This window comes from Petaurus breviceps, unplaced genomic scaffold (genome assembly GCF_028583685.1).
Source record: "Petaurus breviceps papuanus isolate PSGF00001 unplaced genomic scaffold, PetGlider_PUasm1.0 126, whole genome shotgun sequence".
In the NCBI taxonomy this organism is placed as follows: Eukaryota; Metazoa; Chordata; class Mammalia; order Diprotodontia; family Petauridae; genus Petaurus; species Petaurus breviceps.
In genome coordinates, this window is record NW_027185655.1 from 24,102,210 (window position 1) to 24,121,019 (window position 18,810).

At 36.4% G+C, this 18,810-nt stretch overlaps 1 long non-coding RNA gene across 1 annotated transcript in view; it reads right to left on the minus strand.

Moving 5' to 3' along the window:
- LOC138169645 (uncharacterized) overlaps positions 1–18,810 on the minus strand; it is a 198,861-nt gene that overhangs the window by 68,752 nt on the left and 111,299 nt on the right. Inside the window, exon 5 of the long non-coding RNA XR_011170409.1 lies at positions 6,106–6,204. This is a non-coding gene — a long non-coding RNA (uncharacterized lncRNA). The remainder of the gene's footprint in view (positions 1–6,105; positions 6,205–18,810) is intronic.

Below are 18,810 nucleotides of genomic sequence, written 5' to 3' on the forward strand. Positions count from 1 at the left end.
CTTTACAACCTATGTCTCTGACAAAGGACTCATCTCTAAAATATACAGAGAACTGAGTCAAATTTATAAGAATACAAGTCATTCCCCAATTGATAAATGGTCAAAGGATATGAACAGGCAGTTTTCAGAGAAAGAAATTAAAGCTATCTATAAGCACATGAAGAAATGCTCTAATTCACTATTGATTAGAGAAATGCAAATCAAAACAACTCTGAGGTACCACATCTCACCAGTCAGATTGGCTAAGATGACAAAACAGGAAAATGACAAATGCTGGAGAGGATGTGGGCAAACTGGAACACTAATGCATTGTTGGTGGAGCTGTGAACTGATCCAGCCTTTCTGGAGAGCAATCTGGAACTATGCCCAAAGTGCTATAAATACTCTCATACCCTTTGATCCAGCAATACCACTCCTAGGGTTATATCCCAAAGAGATCATAGAAATGGGAGAAAGACCCATATGTACAAAAATGTTTATAGCAGCTCTTTTTGTTGTGGCAAAGAATTGGAAATTAAGGGAGTGTCCATCAATTGGGGAATGGCTGAACAAGTTGTGGTATATGCATGTTATGGAATATTATTGCGCTATAAGAAACGGGGAGCAGGCGGTCTTCATATTTACCTGGAGAGGCTTAAAAGAACTGATGCTGAGTGAGAAGAGTAGAACCAGGAGGAATTTGTACACAATTACGGACACAACATATGTGTGATGACCAACTTTGATAGACTGGACTCTTCTCAACCATGCAGGGATATAAGTCAATCCCAAAAGATGCATGATGGAGAGAAAAATGTGCATCCAGAGAAAGAACTAGAAAGAACTAAATTTATATCCAGGTGGAAGCAAAATACCTGATCTTTTTTGTCCTCTTATTTGATTTTATGTCCTCTATACCATTTTTCATCCCAGCTGGTACAATCCATCCTTATAAACTGACCATTGTATAATGTGAAAGTATCTACAGATCCTATACTTGATTATAAGATGCCATGGGGGGGAGGGGAGGGAGGGGGACAAATTGTGAAATTCAAGGAATTGTGGAATTGAATCCTGTAAATTAAAAGAAAACAAACAAATTAATAAATTAAAGAATTAATTAAAAAAAAGATTGATGAATTTCTCTTGGCAATCGAATTTTGCCACTGATCACTCCAAGTGTTAGTACCTCCCTCAGAATTACTTTATATTTTATTTGTAGATATACTCTATAGATGTATGCTCCATCCAATAAAGTATAAGCTTCTTAAGATTAAAGAGTATTTCTGTTTTTGCCTTTGTATTCACTAGGTTTAAAAAAAAAGTCTGGGGATTATTAGGTGTTTAAAAAGTGCTTCTTGAATGAATGCATGAATTCACATCTCAAGGGAAAAGTACAAATGAGTGGTAAAATGATTGTAGTGTACATAGTAAGAGGATATGAATTCATAGATAATAAAACTCTTTAATATTGTAGAATTAACTAGAGTTTCATACGGTCCATCCAAAGAGGACAGGATGTAAGCAAAAATAATTCTGACTCCAAATAGACTAGAGATAAAAACAGTAAACCTATTGTGCTGCAGGCTCTAGAGACTGGTGAAATTTATTTTGGCTTAAGTGCATGTGTGCAACAGCCATTTAATAAGTTCTAAATGTCTGTTCCGTAAACAGCGTTTCAGCAACCAGGTTTTCAGAGAGAATTTTCTACAAATTAAGCTATTTTGTAGCACCCCCATTTTTAATGCTGACCAAACTCTTTAATAAAACATCAGGGGCATGTCTCTTTAAAATAAATAACCCTAAATAGTAGCTGTTGAGTTCTAGTGCAATCATAATTTTTAATTAAAAAAAAACTACGCTAAAATTTAAAGCTAAGGGAATGAATAAGGGGGGAAAAAAGGAGAGATAATGAAAAAATCAAAGAAGTAACAGAAGACAAGAGGGGACAATAATAGTGTAGAGGAGAAGAAAGAGAGAGGAGACATAGGGTGAGAGGGGAAGACAAGAGGGAGGAAAGGAGTGAAGGAGAGGAGAGAAAAGAAGAGGAGAGGACAGGAGAAGAGGAAATTCAGAGGAGACATAGATAGGAGTCATTTATATTAAGAACATAGGGATATATTTCAATCTGCCTTTTTGAAAGAAGAATCCCCTTTGATAACATCACAGATACATTGTAATGTTCAAGGAACATGACCAGAATTATTATCTTTGGGGAGGTTTCAAATCTAATCCAAGATCTTGAAATCATTTGCCTATGATCTGGTTCATTCTGATATATTTTTTTTCTAGAGGTTCAAGAACAAGGTACTACCAGCCACAATCTATCATTGAGCCAGAGAGATTTGGCAAGAGGGGTTTGACAGTAACCTAAACTCTGAAGTTCATCATATTCCCACCTTTGGTAAAGTAGAAGAATATGGAAGGGGGAGAAGCCTAGGCAAGGAAATACCAAGCAATCAGGAAGAAGAGGAAGAAGGCATGATAAGTTAAAAGTGGGAGGCAAACAGAGGAAACAGACATGATTCCAAGACAGAGAGAGAGCATGGAGCCATGGGGGAAGCAGATGCTGAAGCCTGTCTAATAGCAATGCCAGTATGTGCAATGAACCTTGAACAGTGACAAGAGACAGGTGAGACATTCACTTTCTCTTCTCTCCAGAGAAGCCAAAAGTCTCAAAGGGCCACATGCTCATTTCACTATTTTTGCTTCCCTCTGGGCTAGGGAAGGCTGAGACTTTATTGTAAAAAACACATTTTGCTTTCTGATCTCACTTCCCTCCACTCATGGAAAAAAAAAGCCAGAAGCATGTGTGAAGCATCTTGCTTTGTTCCCTTTTTCATGTGTTCAAAGAAAAAAGAGAGAAAAAGAACATTTCCTGTTGGGAGACAACAGACCATCTTTTCAGTGGAAAATGCTTTGGGGGCTTGGAGCTAATCTAGAGTCATTGGTCAAAGTAGGAAAAATAGATGTTATGGATTGCATGCCTAGTAAGAATCAGAGGTTAGCATAGCCTAGTTTAAAATTAGGATCCTGAAAAAAAGCCTGTGAGGAAAAGAAGGGCAGTCAGTTCCCTTTTACTTTCCCTTTTTACTGGGGGCAGCTTGAGCAAGATGATAGATGGATAGGTTCTAGAAAGACACTCCATCCTGAAAGTTCAGGGGGCTGAGCTGCATGGAAGGAAACAGCTGGGGAATCTCTGCTCAAATAAAGGGAGGGAGAGAATTATTCAAGTATCTTCTCTCTTAAGAGATGATTGACAGCTTCGCCTGCCTAATTCTCCAAAGTTCCTTTCTGTTTACATAGTTCATTCTGGATCATATGATCAGAGAAGCCTAGATCTAGAGAGAGTTCAAGGTTATCTAGTTTGAACCATTCATTTTACATATGTGGAAACTGCATTTCATGGACACTAAGGGACTTGCTCCCAAGCTGAATAGCTAGAGTCATCCCTGCCCTGGATCAAGATGTGGAGTTAAAAATAATAAAAATTAAACCCACAGCTTATAGAATGATCCATGTACCAAAATATTACTGGTAAAATTAACTGTCTCATTAATTTGCTTATTTTTTTTTGGTCAATTTTAAATCAGAGGCAAACTAAAAGGAAATGGATAGGATAATGGAGGTGGAGAAGAAGCTAAAAGCATAAATGAAAAGGAAGAAAGGAAGGAGGAATGAGGGAAGGAAGGAAGAAGGGAGGAAGGAAGGAAGGAAGAAAAGAGGGAAAGAGAAAAGAAGGGAGGGAAGGAAGGAAGAAAGGAGGGAAGGAATGAAAGAGGGAGGGAGGGAGGAAGGTAGGAAGAAAGGAGGAAGGGAAGGAAAGAAAGGAGGAAGAAAGAAAAATGTTTTCAATTCTTTATTTCTGCATGACTTGAGGGCAGGCAACCTGATTTTCTCTATTAGCTATTTCAAATATTTTCTAATTTTCATTTGACCTGCTACATGCCTAGGTATGAATTAGTCAATATTGGAGAGCAGCTTCCTTGCTTTATGCACAATGACTTACCTAGTTATCATCTATTATGACTTGGAAAAACTAATTAAGGATGGAATGTATAGCCTTTAGTGCTAAAGGAGACCATGCAGATCGCCCAGTACAACTTTTAATTTTATAGGAAAATGATGTTTAGATGGATGAAATGACTCCCACAGATTTCCAGAAATAATTGCAAGGAAAGGATACACACACACACAAAAAAAAAAAAAGATTCTAAGCCCGGAAGGATTCCTTCCACCCCACTCTTAAAGTTGTAGCACTTTGTGCTGTCTTGAAGGGTCGAGGTATTTGCTAAATGATAAAAAAAAAAAATAGAATCAAGAAACCAGGAATGCTGGGACTAGTGAGAAAAATAGGCCAATAATACAATCAGGGCCCAAACCACAAGACATAGAAGGCACTAATTTGAATATACATAATCCAATTAACTAACATGAATATCAGATCAGAAAAGAAATATTTACATTAAAAATGTTAAACACACAGAGCAAATGAGACAAGTATTACTTAACTTCCACTGTTTTGGAAAGAAAATTGATAGGATGAATTTAAACTCTGCTTGTTAAAGGTATCTGGAAGTTTTCAGGATTCCTGTTTTTTTTTTTTCCTTTTCAGACATTGCTATCAAAACTTAAGTGATTCCAAGTTAAAAAGGCTCTTGCTGTATTTCGATTAAATGCAGTGGCCATGATTGACTCCAAAAGACCAGTGAAAACAAATATGTCCTTTGTATGAATAGAGATTATAGTATGAAGGTGCAGGACAAAAAAAACTACAATATGCCATTATGTTCAGTTGATTTTTAATGGTATTTTATTAACATTTTTTTCTATTATGAGAGAGAATTGTATATGGCAGAGGGTGGGTTACTAGGGAATTACTATAATGTTAAAAAATAAAAAAGCATAAATGAAAGTAAAAAGAATTCTAATGTGAATTCTGATACTAATGACCTACTACAGGCACTGGTGGTATGTATGTCTGCATGTGTATGTTCTGTTATGGTATTGTTAGTAGTTTAGCAATAATGATTATAATAGCTAGCTTTACTTTAAGGTTTGCAAAACACATAACCTATGTTCTCATTTTTATTATCACAACAGTCTTTTGAGGCACATGTTATTCTTATCTCCCTTTTATAGATAAGGAAACTGAAGCACAGAGATGTTTAAGTGACTTGGCCTGGGTCACCCAGTTAGTAAGTATCTGAAGTAGTGCTTGAACTCAGGTGTTCCTGACTCCAAATCTCACTCTTAATCTCTGATGCCACCTTTGTGCTCTTGGACCCAGAGCTAAAAATGCTCTTAGTGGCCACCTAGTACAGAACCTCTATTTGATTGATGAGTAAATTAGACCAAGAGAGGGTGAATTGACTTGACTAAGATCATGCAAGTGACCCTACATAGCTGGAATTTGAAGTCCTAGAGGCTAAATCCTCCATACTTCCCAATGTGCCGCCTTTTGAGATAGAAAGGGACCAAGAATACTAGCAGTCAAGAGAGTTGTGTAACCCTCCTTTGTTACTAACTAAATGTCTATCCTCAGGTTAGACCTTCTGTGCCTTTATTTTACCTGACTTGCCTATCAAACACAATTGTGATGGGGATCAAGTGAAATAATATATACTGTGTGACCTTGGGAGAGTCACTTCACTTTTGTGTGATTCTAGAAATGACAGAATAGATGATGATTTGTGTTTGTCTTGAGAGTTCTCAATAAGGAAGATGAAGAAGGAAAATATTTATTAAGCATCTAATATGTTCCAGGAACTATGCTAAAAGATTTACAAATATGATCTCATTTGAGAAAGTGCCATCCTCTCCCCCCAAAAGAAAATAAGTAACTGACAGCTAAGTCACCTAGTGGATAGAATACTGGCCCTGAAGTCTCGAGGACCTGAGTTCAAATCCAGCCTCAGACACTTACTAGCTTTATGACCCTAGACAAATCACTTAACCCTGAGTGTATGTGAGAGAGAGAAAGACAGACAGACAAAGAGAGACAGAGACAGAGAGAGAGACAGACACAGAAAGACACAGAGAGAGAGACACAGAGAGAGAACCAATGAAATCAGAGTTTTAATTTAAAAAATTAATATTGATATCATTTTATGGTGTGGAACTCACTTGAATGGGAAGGAAGAAAATAACCTCCTCAGGACTGGACTGAGAGGCGATGAGCAGATCCACTTTTTCATCGTCCCTGACATTTCCAAGTTGGGATGCCTGTGGCAGAAAGTCAGGAAGATTAGACTTCCCCGGTTTGTAGAAAACAGATGCCCCCAAACAAAGAAACCAAAAAAAGAAAAATAGGTGTAATAAATGAGAATATCAAGGTAGGTGTTGGAAACAGGTGGCATGTTTGGTGATTTTGCAGAAGAGTAGAGTGAAATACATACTGTGTATTCGAGTCTTAGACAGAACATTCTCCACGATAAAACAATCACATTTCTTGCTTTCTTCTTTCCTTTGACAAGAAATGGTTCACGACTTTGCTGTCAGTAGAGCTTGTAATTTTGAAGTTTAAATTAGGCTAAAAGCTGTGCCTGGCATTTTTAACATGCTTTAATAGTAAAGGTAGTGACAAGAGTGATCGCATCATGAATTCTCTTGCATACTAGGTCTATATTCTGAAGGAATCATTCTTGATACATAGGAGTCACAAGTGACAAATTGTGGAACCAGTTAAAATAATATCTAACACTTATATAAATGTTTTCCATATATTATCTCTTTTTATACACGCAACAACATCTAAGGTATTTGCCATGAATAATCCCATTTTTACATATGAAGACACTGAGGCAGAGAGAGGTTAAGAGATTTGTCCTGGCTCACTTGTTACCCAGTAAGTACACAAGGTTGAATTTTAAATCCAGTCTCCTCTCCCAGGTCCAGTATTTCATTTCACTGCCTATTTTCCCCTATAGTAACTTGGAACTTATTCCCCCTGATTGCCTAGCTCACTCAGATACCCATGATTCCTTGATTAAACCCATAAGTGAATGACTGATAATATAATTAGAGAAAAATTTATACTTTGGAACAAAGAACTCAGAAAACTATAATTCTCCTAGAGCCAAGGAATACAAGTCCTGCTCACCCTGAAGCCAACCTTTCTGGCAGCAACACATTCTTAACAAAGATAGGATTAGCACAGTGTGGTGCAGTCAAACTATCCTACTCAGGGAGTTCAAGGATAACAGACAACATAACAACATAAATACATGCTTCACAGTTAGATCTCTTAAAGGCATCTATTTCCTATTGACTGATATTCCAGAAGTAGGAAGAATGCTGGAAAAAAAACTGTCATGGGAGAGGAGGTATCAAAAGGTATGATTTAGAACCTGAAAGAGACAATAGGAGAAACTCCAAAATGTTTTATTTTTGTTCTTCGGTCAGGAACTGTGGTTTTATTGGTATGGTGAGCTCCCTATAGGGAAAAGGGGTGGGTGGGCAGGAATAATCACTTCATAAACTGTGCAATGCTTCAGCAGTCAGGTGAATAAAGTGGCCTTGGATTCCGGAATGCCTGGGTCCAGCTTCAGATACATATTAGTTGTGTGATGTTGGACTAGTCCCTTAAACCTTGCTGTGCCTCAGTTTCCTCTTCTGTAAAATGGGTATAATAATAACACCTACCTTCCAAAGGTAGGATAAAATGAGACAATATCTGCAGAGTTCTTTTCAACCCTCAAAGTGTTATGTAAATACCATGATGATGATGATGATGATGGTTTCTTTTAGAGAGTTGCCTGAGGTACTGAGAGTTTAAGTGACTGGCTGATGAACATGAAATTAAGATGTGGCAGAAGCAGACTTATATCAAAGTTTTCTGCATTCCAAGACTGGCCCTGCTTCTGCTATGTTATCCTGTCTCTACCAAGATGTAAACCCTCAGTTAAATCCAATTCAATTGCAATCTATGTCATCATATTACTGATGCCATGGTCATCTTCAAGAATGAAGGACAATGCAGTGAATGAGCCCTGGAGTCAGGAAGACCTAAGTTCAAATCCAGTCTCAGACACTTAACACAGAAACTAGGTGTGTGACCTTGGGCAAGTCACTTAACCGCAATTGTCCTCCAAAAAGAAAAAAAAGGAATGAAAGACAAACCACAACCTGTGAGTAGTTCAAGCTGCCCCATGAAACCCAGTTGGCCAGTTCCAGTTGAGCAAGTCAGCTTGTATTGTCCGCCCCTCCCCCCTCCCCCCGTCCTAGACATTGTCACCTGGCACCATGAGATGGAATAGACTATATGCCTCAAGGCAGTTTACTCTACCTTTAAATAGCTCTAATGGTATCGACAATTTTCTTTACTTCAAACTTATTTGAACCTTCTATACCTTGTTCCAAATTTTATATCTCCAGACCAAGAAAAATCAGTCTAATTGATCTTCCACAGGACACTTCTTCAAATACAAGAATGCTGCATGAATAATAATATCCTGCCGTCTGCCCACCATCCCCAAGTTGTTTCTTCTACATCTCTGATCTCTTTACCTATGGAATGGGTTCAAGGCCTTTTATCTTAATTAAGAGAATTGATTCCCCTTCTCTCTATAGATACTAGATGGTATCTTCCCTAAAATGTGATGCCACAAATTGAACCCAATACTACCGATGTGATCTGGACAAGGAAGTATAGAATGAGACCGTCACCTCTCTAGTCCTAGACACCAGGACTCTTTTAATACAACCTAAGAATGAATTTCCTTTTTTAATTGGCATAATGCCTATAGAGTTTGCAGTTAATCTACTATTCCAAGGAATTAGTATCCAAAAATGCCTCCAAAATATGCACTTGTAAAATTGATTTTTAAATGCCTAAGTATAAGATTTTATTTTTACATCTATTCAATTTTATTTATTTAATTTTGCTTTTTGGAAGGGGGGAGGGCAGGGCAATTGGGGTTAAGTGACTTACCCAAGATCACATGGCTAGTAAGTATTTGAACTCTGGTCCTCCTGAATCCAAGGCTGGTGCTCTATTTACTGCGCCACCTAGCTGCCCCTATTAAATTTTATCTTATTTGATTGGGCCCAATATTTTAGCCTGTCAGGATTCTGATTCTGCTATTCAGTATGTTAGCTATCCCTTCTAATTTTCTGTCATCTGAAAATTTAATGTGCATGCTATCTCTAGCTTTACCCGTTTTATTAAAAAAAATTTAAACAGTACAAGTCAGAATGCTACACCTGAGATATACTTCCAATCTCACACCAGTTCATTAATGACAATTCTTTCGGACCAGTCATACAGTCATTTCTAAATTCACTAATTGTGCTATCATTTAACCCATATCTCCCCATTTCCCTCATAAGAACAGCATGTGAAAAGATTTATCTCACATTTAGATATTAGAAATATAACTACCTATATCTATCACCCTCATGATTTATGAGTCTAATAATCCTGTCAAAAAAGAAAATTTCCTATTCTTGATGAAGTCACACAAGCTCTTTATAAATATAGCTTCATTTTATTTTTACTCTTTAAAAGTTTTATTGAGACTTTTTTTTAATACATCAGTAATTTCCTGATCTCTGCTTTCCTACTGCCAGACCCATAGATTTTGTCACAAATAATAACACAGTATATCAAAGAATTTGTCACAAATAAACATCATAAAACAAATTAAATCAAAAGTAATAACAAAATATTAAGTGTATAAAATAAAAATATTAAAAATAAAGAACAAAAATACAGTAAAGCTGATTGACAAAGTGACAATATGATTGACAACCTGTGCAACGTACTGTCTCTCACCATTTTCCCAAGACGAAGAAAGTACGTTTTATTTTCTATTCTTTGGGATCAAGATTGTTCATTGACATGGCTGTGTCTTAGAGCTCTTTTAATTCAAATAGTGAAATCATTGTATATCTTTGTCTCCTGTATAGCTATGTAATCATTGTCTCCTGGTTCTACTTTCTTTGCTATACAACATTTCACATGAATCTTCCCATGTTTGGTGCTTTATATAATTTAACAATATGCCCTTATCTTTAGCTAACATGATGAGTTTTACTAATTTTGAATCAATGTACACCTACCACACACCCAGCATTATCCACCACAGAGAATTCTAGTAGTATTTGGTCAATGAAGCACTTTTCTCTTTCTGACCTCTTTAGGTCTCAATCATTGGTCATGCTGGATTAAAGGTCATGAGCATTTAGTAGCTTTTCTTGGAATATTCTAAATTTTTTCTGACTGAACCAATTTCCAGCTCCAACAATGGCATATTAGTCTGTCTCTCTTCACAAATGACCTTTAGTATTATTTCATCATTTACTATATTTATAAATTTTATGGTTCTATGTCAAACCTTAAGGTTGTTTTAACCTTGCTTTCTCTCTTTTTTTTTTTGTAATCATCCTTTTTCAGAGTAGACCTGTGATCTTATCATTTTCACTGCTAAAAAGAGTTCCCAGTGTAGATCACAGTCTACTTTTTAAATCTACAGTCTTGGAGGCTATGTGTTGGGAGGAGGGGGGTGGAAGTGAGGTCTAAGAGGTTAAATGATTTGTCCACAAGGGGACTACAAAGCCAGTAACAAGTCAGATGTTACACAGGAACACATGTCTTCCTAACTCCATCTGCTGCAATCCTACAGTCTCTTGCTATCTTGCTGGATTTCTCTTATTATTAGTGATTTTGATTATTTATATATAGATTTGATTATCTCATTTCTTTCTTTGAAAATAGCTTATTCCTTTCATTTGAACATTTATCCACTAGTGAATGACTCATATTCTCATGTATTTGTCATATATATATATATATGTGTGTGTGTGTGTGTATGTGTGTGTATGTGTGTATAACACATAGGTATATATGTGTTTACATATATATACAATATGTGTGTATATATGCACGTATGTGGATATGTGTGTTTATCTCCCTCTACCTCTCCCCTCCCCCTAGGGACAGAAACTAGACCTGTGATTTCTTTGGCATAGGGAACTACCAGGTGAGAAAACTCTCTCCTATCAGTACCTAGGGAGCACAGAGACTTTAAGTGATTTTCCCAATCACACAGTATGTTTCAGAACCTGGTCTTCCTTGTTCCAAGGTCAGCTCCTTATTCACTGTACCTCATCTTAATTAAAATGCATTCAAGTGGATTTTAATCCGTAATTTGTGTTTCAAAGATTATGAAATATTGAGCTACTACATTTGGTTGGTTCTGTATCTTTCTTATCTAGTATGTTTCACTCACTTACCTTTCGATGTTTTAACTAATACCAAATAATTTTGACAATTCCCATTTTATAATAGTTTGAGACTCGGTAATGCAAAGTCTAATTATTCTAGAGGTTATGACTTTGTACTGCAAATATTTTTGTTATTCTGTTAAGCTTAATTATCACCTTTTACACTATGATTGATATAGTTTTAAATCTACAGATTAAATTACAGTGTATTTTATATTTAATACATTGGCAAAGCCATCTCTCTCCAATTATTGTCTTATTTTTGTGGATAGATTGCTATAAGTCCTGGGAAGCTAGTTCTCTGGTATATTTATACATTTTATAGTTATTTTGAATGAAATTTATTCTATTATTATTTTATTTTGGTTTTATTAGTAGCTTTTATCTTTCTGATAGTAACCTCTGGATTGTATTGCTCTCCAAGTGGTTTTGTTTTCAGTACATCTGAGTAATTTTTTTATATTATTTTCTAAAGTCTTATAAAATGGCTTTTAAAAAAATATTTAGGACTAACATGTTATTCCTATGTTATCATCTTATGATTGTTTTATTTTCAGTCTGTTTAGTTCCATGTTTTCCTTTAACTTACTTTCTACTAGAATTTTTCAGCTCTGAAAGATGAATCACAAACCTCCTACAATAATTTTGTGATTTTTTTTTTGCAATTCAATTAGTTTTTCCTTTATGAATTTAGATGCTAAGTCATTTGCTGCACATATATTTAGTAATAACAGTGTTTTATTGTCTCCGGGGACTTTAAGCATAATGTAATTTCACCCTTTATTTTTATTTCACATTGTGCTTATTTCAAACACTTGACAAATTGTATATTTTGATTTTTGCATCTCATACCGGCTCAGCATCATGTCTTTGCAGAAAGGTTCTGCTGTTGATTCATTTTGAGCTTACAGTTCACCAAATATGCCAATATCTTTCTCTTATGAACTTGTATCGCGTTCTCCCTTCTATGTACTTTATAATTCCCTTAACAAAATTTTACAATTTCACACTTTTTATTAATAACATTTCATCTATCACTACTTTTGACCGAGTCCAAGTTTTGCAGAACAAATCCTTTAATTGAGGGGATTTGTTCTGTGAAGTTTAGATTCAGTCAAAGGGCCACCATTATCTTCTACATAAAAATGGTCCTGCTTCTCCATTGTCCTATTAGGCACCCTCAACCCATATTTCCAATCCATTGTCAGACTTTGTCATTCCTAACTCCCCAATATCTCTCTTATGGGTCCACTTCTTTCTTCTCATACAGCTACCTGCCTTGTTCAGGTCGCATGTTCCCCCCACCCCCCCCAAGTTGCAAAAGTCTTCTAACACATCTCGCTGCATTAAGTCTCTCCCCACCTCATCATATCCTCCACTCTACTGCCAAAGTGATTTTTCTAAAAGAGGGGCATTAAAGTGCAACCTATGGATGCCTAGGAGGTCTCTGGTTAGATATCAGGGGGTCCACAAACTTTGAAAAGAAAAAAAAATCTTTATTTTCACTACCTTCAAACTGAAATTTAGCATTTCCTTCAATTTTTTTAATATATTCTGGAAAAGGCTCCATAGGATTCACCAGACTGCCAAAGGGGTCCGTGACACTAAAACAATTAAGAATATGAATTTTAAAGCATAGGTCTGACCATCTTATCTCCCTGCTCAGAGAGTTCTAATAAGTCCCTATTGCTTCTAGGATCAATTAGAAAGTCCTTTGCTTCACATTTAAAATGACTTCATAATCTAGCTCATTCCTACTTTGCTTGACTTATTTTACCTTTCTTCTCTCTCTACAAACTCTATAATCTTACAACTCAAAGTTATTTACATTTCCTCCAATTTGACATCTTCCATCCTCTGTGACTTTGCAACGGTAATTTCCCCATGCGTGGAATACTCTGCCTCTCGCCTCATTTTCCTTGACTGTGTTGACTACTCAAATACAATGTTCTTTAGGAGGCTTCTTTTCAGATGACATTGATTTTAATCGACACCCAGTTATTTGCATATTACCTCCCTCATTAGAAAAGGAACCATTGGAAGGCAGGGTTTTGGGCTTGTTTTTGGTTTTCTTTGTATCTCTGTTACTTAGTGTGGTGCTTGGCACATAGTAAGTTATTAAGGATTTAATCTGTGCTTGCTGATTGACTAACAAGAAAGTAATAGCTCAAGGAATTGGTTGACACTCAAGCTAGCGTTCTTTATTAATCTTAAAACATTTTTAACTTTAACATTTCCCGTAATCAAATGTGCTTTTATAAGTCTTAGCTGCTGCCAAAGGTGCCCAAAAAGGTGAGGAAATAAAGGGCTAAGAATCCTAATATTATACTTCACATGATTTTTTTAATCCTGTAAATTAATTACTGCTATTACTCTCATCTTTTATATTAGCAGAAATACATCTCTTAGTATCTTGGATTAGTCAATGCTGACATTCAGAACATAACTTTGATAGAAATTGGTCTATTATGCCAATATGAGTATATTAATAGATTTAATGTCATCTTATACCATGCACAGTTCCAGGAATTATAGTAATCATAGATACAGAGCTAGAAGGGGCCTTGGAAACCATCTAATTCAATTCTTTTATTTAACAGATGAAGACACTGATACCCAGAGAGGTTAAGTGACTTGTCCAATGTAACATAGATAATAATCATCAGAAGCAATATTAGAATTCATCTTCTACAGCTCCAATAATCAATTTTATTTTTCCACTGTACTGAATGAGTTTCATATATTGATATGTCAGAAGAAAAAAACAAACAAACAAAAAAAGAGTTGAACACAGTTTACTCCTGCCTATGGGCAAAATATATAGATATAGATATTGCCTGGAATCCCTAGATTTTGACTTGCAAGTTAGTTTTTTAAAGAACATAATTAGACTCATCATGTAGATGTGATAATGGAGGTTTTGAGCAGAATAAAATATGTTTTATTAATGTTCTACAGCATTAGTTTCAGATAAAATCAAATCATTGCTGTCCCTAAATCAAGATGAAATTCAGTATGTTGGAATTAATGTATTAATTCGTGGGAGTGGGTGTATCAAAGCTGAGAAAGTTAAACATTTTCTTCAATGTTCGTACTTGATGGATATATGACTAAGATCCAACCAAAACCTGTCAATCAATCAACAAGCATTATTAATATGCCATGATAGGTATTGGACATACTGTGGCAAAAATGCATCTGTGATCTCCAGCAGTTTACATTCTATCAGCAGAAACAACATGTAAATAAAACTTATTATTGGGAGGAAGTAGCAACAAGTGTGGAAACTGAGGCACTACACTTCTGAACTTTGAAGGAAACTAGGAATTCTCAAAGCTAGAGGTGGGATATGGGAGACAGTCTATGCAGAATCATTGAGTTAAGAGCTAGAATAATGTGCTTGAGAAATAACAAGAACATTACTTTTCCCAGACTACAGAATAAATCAAATTTAAAATAACCTTTTGTAAAGGGAATGTAAATTTGGAAGATCTTCCCTGCCCCTAAGCTAAAGTGCACCTGGAGCCTGGGGTAGGAGGCTTGTTTTTCAGTAGATACTTCCTGATTGGCCAGTGAGTCAATAAGGTTGTTATATTCTCTGAGCCAGGAGAAGGCTATATAAGCCCTGATGTATAGCTTTGTTTTGGGGCTCACTTTGAGAAGTGTTCTGTGATTTGATCAGATGAAACTCTGGGAAGCCGTTGTTGAGAGCCCCCCCTCAGCTTTGAAAAACCCAGATGTTAAAACCCAGATGTTGATTTGGTATGGATGTAATGGTTGGACAGTTTGGAAATCTGTCAAGTAGACAGATCTGTTTCTGTCTTGATAATTCTGTCTGTATACTTTGAAGTTCAGGGTACTGACTTTTTTCCCCTGAACTAGGTAAATGATACATATTTGACTGATTAAAGTAAGCTTGTTAACCCATTTTGAGTTGCTTTCCCTTAACAAAGCAGATCTAAGAACCTGTGTTGGCAGCGACACACCTTCGAAAGAATGGAGACAGAGAGGAAGTCACTGTTCTTTAACAGAGTTCCCTGAGAAAATAATTCCTCAAATATTAGGCCACTGTATCCTTTCTTCTCCTCAGAGTTTCAGTAGATAAACACCCTCATGGCAGCAAGTCAGTCCTTATCTCCCCAGTCTCTTGACTTGTACAGCCTCCCCCACCCCCTCCCCATATATATATACATATATACATATGTGTGTGTTACATATACATTCCGTTTTTTTGGAGGGGCAATTGGGGTTAAGTGACTTGCCCAAGGTCACACAGCTAGTAAGTGTTAAGTGTCTGAGGCCAGATTTGAACTCAGGTCCTCCTGAGTCCAGGACCCATGCTTTACTCACTGTGCAACCTAGCCACCCCATGCAATCCCAAATATTAAAAAAAGAAAACAAAAATAAAACCATCTGCCTGCTTAAAACTGTCCTCTGACCCAGTAGAATTGTGTACTCATCATTTTCTTCCCATTCTTTCTTGTCTTGGTGTAAATGTCCTCACAACTGCAAGCAAAGAGCCATTCTTCCAGGCCACACAACTATATAACTCCCACTAGACAATTTTTTCACATCAGAGAATTATCACCAGTGACAGTGGTGGTAGAGCACCTGCCCTCGGCCATTAGCTAGTAAGATTTTAGAAAGGATTTTTTTTCATTTTTGCTATTAGTACAACTTTTTCTTTTTTTTTTTGACTGCTTATTTGGGTTTTCAGCATTACAAAATAAGGAGAAACATTAGGAATAGAATATCCATTAGCCCTGAGGTGAAACGTAAGAGGTTTCATGTTGCAAACTAGAAAGCATAGTGGGAATGGATTGGAAAACATAGCACAGTTAATGACATGAGGAAAAAAAAATGATGAAGCTCAAGGGAAAAAAGGGGTCTATGTGATGGGTAGTTTCACTGTAAGAGGGCTACAGGCAACATTTAGATTTCCTCGTGCTGCAAAAAACACCTACATGATTATTCAAATTATTTCTCAAAACCCCTTTGGTTGCAGAAAGAACAGCATTTGTAGTACAATAATTAATTGAATGGGGGGGGCAAAAATGGCTGTAAACATTATTAGGTGCAATAATACTTAATGATACATTTAAATTTCAATTTTGCTTAAATTATAAAATTGCAAAGCCCTCTGTTTGCACCAGAAGCCGGAGCTTCTCTCTAAGCACACAATCAGCACACTTTGAGGCGTTCTCCTTAATTAACTAAATGGTTGTCTAGCAGGACATCTTTTGAATTTGGGAAAATGGATGTCAGGGGAGTGATGTGACAAGGGGAGAGACATGACGGAGATGCCCCACAGAACAGAAAGATAACATTGGGTGAGGGAGGCAATTTATAGTTTCTCTGAACAGAGGTTCCAGCATCAGCAGAAGTAATGTTTCTGAAGGTGCTATGACTAATATGTCACCGAATCAGCAGTCCTTTTATAGCAACAGAGGAAAGAGATCCAAATAAATCAGATTTGTCAGAAGCTTAAACACCATTAGGAATGTCAACCGGGATCTGAACTCAGTGTACCACAGCAGCGTTCTGGGAAGCAGAGAAACGGCTCTTGAACAAGACTGTTGTTCAGTCAGAGTGGCCATTTTGGAGTGACTGTGACATAATGGGTTGTTTTATTTTTCTTTATAATAATTTCTTTATCTTTCTTTAGCTTTGGCATGGCTTCCAGACAAACACAGCCATGTTGCTCATTTTAACAGTCTAACTGTTGAGTATGGAGACAATGGCATATGTTGCATCTCTTCTGAGATGTATCTGGGTTGTTTCTATCTTTATTTCACTACCCATACAATTTTGGGGAAACCCTAGATCAGAGTAAATAGTTTAATGGCCATGGCGGAAGTTGATGGGTGAAAATTGGGTCAATATTTTATTAATAATCATAACAATAGTTAGTATTTATAGAATACTCTAAGATTTGGAAAATGCTTTTTGGCACTTATTAAACTGTAGGTCACAACTCCATATGGGGTCACAAAAATTTTGGCAACAGTAAAAGGTTTCCAACTGCAAAATGACCAAAAATTAATTCAAAAATCAAATGCCCAATGAATCTGAGGTGTTTCTGGTAGCCCTTTCCTATGTGGCATCACACAACTTTACTGAAGCCGTGGTTCTGAATACACAGCATGTGAGCTTTGCAATGTGCCCTCAGGATACAAGACATGAAAAGGGGCTGCAAGTGGAAAAGGTTTAAGAAACACTGCACATAAACACATGCCTACCAGGAAAGCCAAAAGTGACAACTTCCTCCCCTCTGAAATTGGAAAACCTCTTAGGTTTTATATTTGCATGTCTCTGGATCTTCTGTTTCCCCCAAATGATTGTAAGGTCTAAGAAGTCAGAAATTGTTTCACATTTGCCTTTACAAACTAGGCATGTAGCATAATGTCTGATTCATAAAGGGCTTGACAAATGCCTATTGGCTGATTGATGTTGATCCATCACATAAGCTAAGTTTTATTAGATTGTCTCTGAATTAATTAGTGTAGGAATTCTCAATGAGATAACTATCTCTACCAAGACCTATCAGAAGATGCTCTACAATGCAGTCTAGAATCTTAGAGAGATGCCTGGCACATTGAGAGATGAACTGCATTGCCTAGGATGTAATCTGATACAAAACCTTTATTCAGAGTTTGCTAACTCTGAGGCTGACTCTCTATGCCCTATATCACAACCAGCAAGCAATGTTTTCCCCAATATTAGATAAAAAGTAATAGGCTATCATTTGTATAATACTTTAAGGTTGTCAAAGCTCCTGATAGATATTATCTCATTTTATCCTCAAATTAGATGGTAGTATTACACCCATTTTACAGTTCAGGAAACTGAGGCAGGCCGAGGTTAAGTGACTTGCTCACATTTATAAATAAATATATATATGATAGCTTTATATAATACATAAATACATATATGCACATATTTGCATATACATATATTTACAATATCTTGTTCCTGCATTTGAAGTCAGTTTTTCTGACTCTAGGCCCATCACTCTATCCATTGTGCCACTTAGATGGTTATATTATTTGGACACAATTTAGAAAATAATTCCAAAAAATGAAATTGAATTATTTGGAGATTTGTGAGAATTGCTATTAAAATACAAAGCTTAGGATTTATATTTGGCCTGAAGCCTAGATTGCCTTTGTAGCTTCTCATCTTTCTTCCTATCACTGTCAAAGATTTATGGAACTCCTGAATTTGCCTTTCTTTAAAGGCAGCTTTTTGTTCCTAAGCACGTATTTATAAACAGATATGCTCAAGAGAGTAGAGAATTGTTTGGGCATAAATAGCATATAGACTGTCTGACTCCAGGGTATTACCTCTTAAATCCATCTAAGCATCTGTCCGGAGAGAGAGAGCAGCAGGGCAAGTCTTAGAAGCCACCCAAGATTCTTACTTGAGAGAAATTGTTTCCAAAGGCTGCAAATGCAGATACATATCCAGAAGCCAAAAAAAAAAAAAAAGCCAGAGAAGTTATGTTAAGAATGTCATTGATGAAATGTATGACCAGAAATAACAAGTAGACATATCACACACAATGTTGGTATCCAATCAATGTATCATCATCTGACAGATTTATGG